General features: G+C 45.3%; 1 long non-coding RNA gene across 1 annotated transcript; it reads right to left on the bottom strand.

Moving 5' to 3' along the window:
* Nucleotides 1-393: 393 nt before the first annotated feature.
* LOC135968994 (uncharacterized) lies at nt 394-3,503 on the bottom strand. The gene is made up of 2 exons (XR_010584044.2): nt 3,348-3,503; nt 394-878 (listed from the first exon to the last, which is right to left on the bottom strand). It is a non-coding gene; the product is annotated as an uncharacterized lncRNA (long non-coding RNA).
* Nucleotides 3,504-6,360: the final 2,857 nt, after the last annotated feature.

The following is a 6,360-nucleotide window of genomic DNA, read 5'->3' as shown; positions in this document are numbered from 1 at the left end:
AAGTACATGGCTTCTATCCTTCATTCTCACAGTGTCCAGAATAATCAGCAATGTCCAGTGAAGAAGGGGCTCAAGTGCACACAGCAGTCTTCTAAATACTGACCAAAACAAATTCGGTTTAAAAATCATCTACATCTTTCTCCATCACAAAATTTTTATCAAGTTAATTTTTAAATTGTTTGATTTTTTAAAAACTTTTAAAATATATAAACATTGCTTTCAAAATTCTGGTTGGTTAAATGCCAAGACCAGCTCGGTTGGGGAGACCCTAACCCAGCGGTGTTAGAAGAATTAAAGACACACACACAGAAATATAGCGTGTGGAGTGGGAAATCAGGGGACTCACAGCCTTCAGAGCTGAGAGCCCTGAACAGAGATTTACCCATATTGTCAACATTTGTCAATATTGTCAATATTTATTGACAGCAAGCTAGTGATAAACATTGTTTCTATAGATAATAGATTAACTAAAAGTATTCCATATGGGAAACAAAGGAATGGGCTGAAACAAAAGGATGGGCTCTGGGTAGTTATCTGCAGCAGGAACATGTCCTTAAGGCACAGATCGCTCATGCCATTGTTTGTGGTTTAAGAATGCCTTTAAGCGGTTTTCTGCCCTGGGTGGGCCAGGTGTTCCTTCTCCTCATTCCGGTGAACCCACAACCTTCAGCATGGGCATCATGGCCATCATGAACAAATCACAGTGCTGCAGATTTTGTTTATGGCCACTTTTGCAGCCAGTTTGGGGCCATTAAATGGCCAGATTTGGGGCCTATCACCAGCATGTCCCCCTTCTTGTTTTTGCAGGGCAATAAAAGCAAAGGTGGCTTTATCACGGTGAGCTACTTCTCACAGGAGTCAGGATCCGCATCTGCAGACTGCACAAAGACAAACAATACAGATTAAAAGCACAATTATCATTGAAATTACAGAGCCTCCAAGTGTCTTTATCTATTTTAATGGGTTAATAGCTGCTAATCCGTCTGCAGCTCCTTCAAGCACTCCAGTTCCTGGTATTAAGGTCAGGTGTTCCTGGGATGCTTTAAATATTTGTTCTTTTAATTTTGCAATATCCAAAGACAAGTTTGTAGAGTGTCCTTCTAGATGCTTTTTTATTTTTTCCCAAATTTTGTTCTTATTAAGAACCATTAATCGTTTCCACAAATCCTTATGTTTAACTCCTACAGCAGGCCATATCATTTGAGGTTGAAGTGCCACTATACTGCCATGTTTCCAGATAATAGGAACTCTTGCCATACTTGTTACCATTTCTACCATCTGACTGTTTTGTTTAGACCAGTTGAACATAGTGTGGCTGTGGCACACTATGCTTCAACACTGTGCTCCAATCCAGTGATCATAACATTGGAGTAATATTTCTAGAGTGGGGGCAACACAAAGTATATCATCCATATAATGAATAATGTAACACTGTGAAAACTTTTTACAAGTAAGTTCAATTGCTTGCCCTACATCAGTCTGGCAAATTGTTGGACTATTTAACATGCCTCGTGGCAACACTTTCCAATGAAAATGCTTAGCAGGCTGCAGGTTGTTTACTGCAGGAATTGTAAATGCAAACGGTTCACAGTCTTGCTCAGCTAAGGGAATAGTAAAGAAACAGCCTTTTAAATCTATGACTATTAAAGGTCAATTTATTGGAATCATAGCAGGAAAAGGCAATCCTGGCTGCAATGCTCCCATAGGTTGTGTAACTGAATTAATGGCTCTTAAGTCAGTTAACATTCTCCATTTACCTGATTTTTCCTTCATTACAAAAACTGGAGAATTCCAAGGGGAAAATGTTGGAGCTGTGTGTTCTTTTTCTAATTGTTCAGCAACTAAGTCCTCTAAAGCCTCCAGTTTCTCTTTACTTAGCGGCCATTGTTCTATCCAAATTGGCTTATCTGTTAACCATTTTAAAGGTATAGGCTCTGGAAGCTTAACAATGGCCACCATCAAAACTGATATCCTAAACCTTTGCGGGAACTTTGTCTTTCCACTTGAAGCGGTTCCTTCGAACCTTGCAAATTTTTTACTAGTCCTACACCAGGGACATACCCCATTTCATGCATCATATATTGACTTTGAGGGATGTATAATTGCTCTGGAATTAGAACTTGTGCTCCCAATCGTTGTAATAAATCTCTCCCTCATAAATTTATAGGATCAGAAGTTATAATTGGTTGAATAGTCCCAGGTTGTCCATCGGGCCCTTCACAATGCAAATATAACTACTTCGATATACTTCAGGGGCTTTACCAAATCCAACTATGTTAAATTTCGTGAGTTAAATTGGCCACACGGACGGCCAGTGCTGCAGAGAAATGATTGAAATGTCCGCTCCTGTATCTACCAAACCTTTACATTTCTTTCCCTGAATAGTTATTTCACAGGTAGGATGTTTATCAGTAATTTGATTCACCCAATAAGCTGCTTTGCCTTGTTTATTTGTGCTTCCAAATCCTCCTGTTCGTTTAATTTCACTTTTCCCCATTTCTACATATGACACAATCAGGGGCTGTGCTGTGAACTCTCCTGGTTCTGCTTTCCAGGGAACAGAAGTAGATGTAACAATTTGAATTTCCCCATTATAATCTGAATCAATGACTCCTATTTGTACTTGCACTCCTTTTAAATTTAAACTAGACCTGCCTAGAAGTAATCCAATTGTCCCTACTGGCAAGGGTCCACAGACCCCTGTTGCAACTTTTTGTGGGGGTTCCCGAGGCAGAAGGCTCACAGCTTTTGTGCAGCATAAATCTACTGCAGCACTCCCAGCTGTGGCAGGTGACAGACATTGTACAGGGGTTAGGGAATGGCCTGAGCCAGAAATGCCCCAGTTTGGAATGGGGCCCAGGACGGACCCCTCATGCCATTTCCCGAATTAAAAAGGAAAAGGCTCAAATGTGGCTATAATATTTCCCTGTTGATCTGGGGGGTGTATTCTAACGGGGAACTGCCAAGCCTCTATATCACCCTCTCATCTAGCTTGCTGAATTCCTGCCTGAATAGAACTGAGAGCAGCCGCTCAAGGTGCTGCTCTAACAGTCACTAGGGCAACTACTTTTCACCCAGTGTCCTCTGGAAAAGAAAGATCTGGAGGATCAGGCCACTCTTTTTCTTCAAAATAATGAGGGTGTTCAGAAGGGTAGGGATGAACCTGTCCCTCCTTTGCTGCTTTAGCTTTAGCTGGCAAACAAACCTGCTCTGTCATCTCTTCTGTTAATTCGTTATACTTTCCTTCCTCCTCATCATGAGTGTGAAAAGGTTCCAAGGTGGAACAAACCGAGCCCACATTTGTTCCATTGTTACCCTGATGCTTCCAAGCTCCCCTTCTTACTCACCACGGGGATTGCTTAAGAGTACTCGGGTGTCCTACAGCTTAGTTCCATGTTCTCCAGCCCTTGCTCCGGTGACCATTCAACCTGGGTTCGAGCCCCCACATTGGGTGCTGCTTGCCAAGACCAGCTCGGTCAGGGAGACCCTAACCCAGCAGCGCTAGAGGAATTAAAGATACACACACAGAAATATAGCATGTGGAGTAGGAAATCAGGGGAGTCACAGCCTTCAGAGCTGACAGCCCTGAACAGAGATTTACTCACATATTTATTGACAGCAAGCCAGTGATAAATAGTGTTTCTATAGATGATAGATTAACTAAAAATATTCCTTATGGGAAACAAAGGAATGGGCTGAAACAAAGGGATGGGCTCTGGCTAGTTATCTGCAGCAGGAGCATGTCCTTAAGGCACAGATCGCTCATGCTATTGTTTGTGGTTTAAGAATGCCTTTAAGCGGTTTTCTGCCCTGGGTGGGCCAGGTGTTCCTTCTCCTCATTCTGGTAAACCCACAACTTTCAGCATGGGCGTCATGGCCATCACAAACATGTCACAGTGCTGCAGAGACTTTGTTTATGGTCAGTTTTGGGGCCAGTTTATGGACAGATTTGGGGGCCTATCCCCAGCAGTTAGGCAATTATGTGAAGTTCACAAAGTATAGGAGAAGTTCCAAGAAAATGTCAGAGCTGTAACTACTCCTAGAGTGTGCTTTGAGGCTGCTGTCTCGTTCTCAGGGTGTCCCCAAATCCTCCAGCCTGGACGCTGCCTCCAGGGTCCACCCTTGTGGGAGGTCCCACTGAGACTTCCTTCACCAGAGCCCAGAAAGAGCCAAGTCAAGCTCAGCCCACAGTGGCTGCTCACCCCGGGGTGATCTGTCTGCTCTGCCGTCAGTTACACCACTGCTGTCTACTCTCAACCAAGTCTACCCCACAAAGAGACGTGGGCGGCCATGCCCGATCATGCCTTTGGTAACAATCCCCCTGCATCTCACCTGTCTACAGCTCCTCACATTCCTTGAAGCTTGGTTTCCTTTATCAGGATTAGGGGTTTTCAGTGTGGCAGGGACTCTTGATAGTCGCAGAATGGCATCTATGAGGCCAAACCATGTCTGAATTGACACTCCATATACCTATGTACTGGCCATGTGGTTTGGCAACTTTGTGAGCCTCAGTTTCCAAGTAAGTAATATTCCTCTAATTAAAAGTTTTCACAACTTCAAGTTCTTGTTAATTGTCCATGTCAAGATTACAGGCTAAATTATGGTTCTATTCAGCTGACCATGAGATGAGGAGATCATCCTTCACTATCCTGGTAGGTGCAGCAAAATCACAAAGGTCCTTAGAAGTGAAAGGATGCAGGAGAGAGTTGGCCTGGTGTGATGTCAGAAAGACTGGACCTGGTGGTCACTGCTGGCTTTCAAGCTGGAAAGGGACCAGGAGTGAAAGAATGTGGGTTCTTCTATAGACTAGAAGAGGAAAGAAAAAGAACTCTTTTCCAGAGACTCCAAGGGGAACACAGCCTAGAGAACAACTTAATTTTAGCCTGCTGAGTCTCATTTCGGATTTCTGACTTCTAAGTCCATAAGATCATAAATCTGTTTATTTATTTATTTTGAGACAAGATCTTGCTCTGTAGCCCAGGCTGGAGTGCATTGGTGTGATCTCGGCTAACTGCAACCTCCGCCTCCCAAGTTCAAGCAACTTTCCCACCTCAGCCTCCTGAGTAGCTGGGACTACAGGCACACACCACCACACCTAGCTAATTTTTGTATTTTTAGTAGAGATAGGGTTTCACCATGTTAGCCAGGCTGGTCTTGAACTCCCGGCTTCAGGTGATCTGCCTGCTGCGGCCTCCCAAAGTGCTGGGATTACAGGCGTGAGCCATCTGCCCAGACAGTAAGATAATAAATTGATGATGTTTTGAGCCACCAAGTTTGTGATCATTTGTAATGACAGTCATGTGAAACCACACCACAGATATGGAAAGAAGTTCACCTTCACTTACCATGAAAGTCATGGAAAAAAAAATAAATCATCTTTTTTTTTTTCTTTTTTGCCTACTAGGTTAGCATTAATTAAAGAATTTTTTAAACTAATAAAAAAAAAAAAAAAGAAAGAAAAACCTTAATATCCTTGAGCCAGTCAGTAGAAAAAATGATACCATGGTTCCTTACTGGAGAAAGAAAAAAAAAATTAGCTCAAACACTTAAGGTGGTTAATTTGGAAATATACATAGCTATTTTACATGGACTTGTCCTCTGACCCAATATACTAATGGCTAGAAATGTACAGTCCTCTATTTCCCAAAGCCTGCTAAACAACATGTACAGAATTTTTTTAAAGCAGCTTTATTGAGGTAAAATGGAATATCAATAACCGCCTATATTCAACGTGCAAAATGTGTGAAGTTGAATACCTGTTGAAGCCATCACCACAATCCACAGCGTGACCTTCCCATGACCCCGAGGTGTGCTCAGGCTCCGGAATCGGAATCTCCTTCTCAGTTTGCATCGGCGTGCGGCCCTCCCGGGAAGCGCAGCCCCGGGCACCAGGACGGCGCGCCGGGGTCCCTGCGGGGCGGCGGTGGAGGAGCGGGGTCTGGTCGGGTCCGAGCCAGCGCGAACCCTGGGCGCGTCACGGTCTGCGCGGCGCCTGTGCGCCCGGCGGCTGCGGTCGGGAAGTGTCTGTAGCCAGTTCCTCCTGCGGGAACTTGGGGGCGGCTCGGGGAGGCGTGGCTCTGCGGGCGGCTGGTCCCAGCTGAGCTGCGGCCGGAGCTCTTGGGGCACCCGGGGCAGTCCGGTGACCTGGCCCGGGCCGTGGGGACCTCATGACCTCCGCGGGGACGCGCCGGGGACGCGGCCTGGGCCCGGCTGCTCCTGGGCTCCGGCCAGGGAGTCGCAGAGTGGAAACTCCCCAGAGGCGCAGGGCCTGGTGACAGCGTCCCGGATGCAGGACTTTGGGGCGATGGGCTCTGGGGGCGCCCTGGGGCGTGGCCCGGGCATGGTGGAGTTCCCACAGGT

The sequence above is a fragment of the Macaca fascicularis genome, chromosome 20 (genome assembly GCF_037993035.2).
Source record: "Macaca fascicularis isolate 582-1 chromosome 20, T2T-MFA8v1.1".
Taxonomy (NCBI): Eukaryota; Metazoa; Chordata; class Mammalia; order Primates; family Cercopithecidae; genus Macaca; species Macaca fascicularis.
Note: the sequence above shows the minus strand (reverse complement) of the source record. Positions and strands in the feature narration are given on the sequence as shown.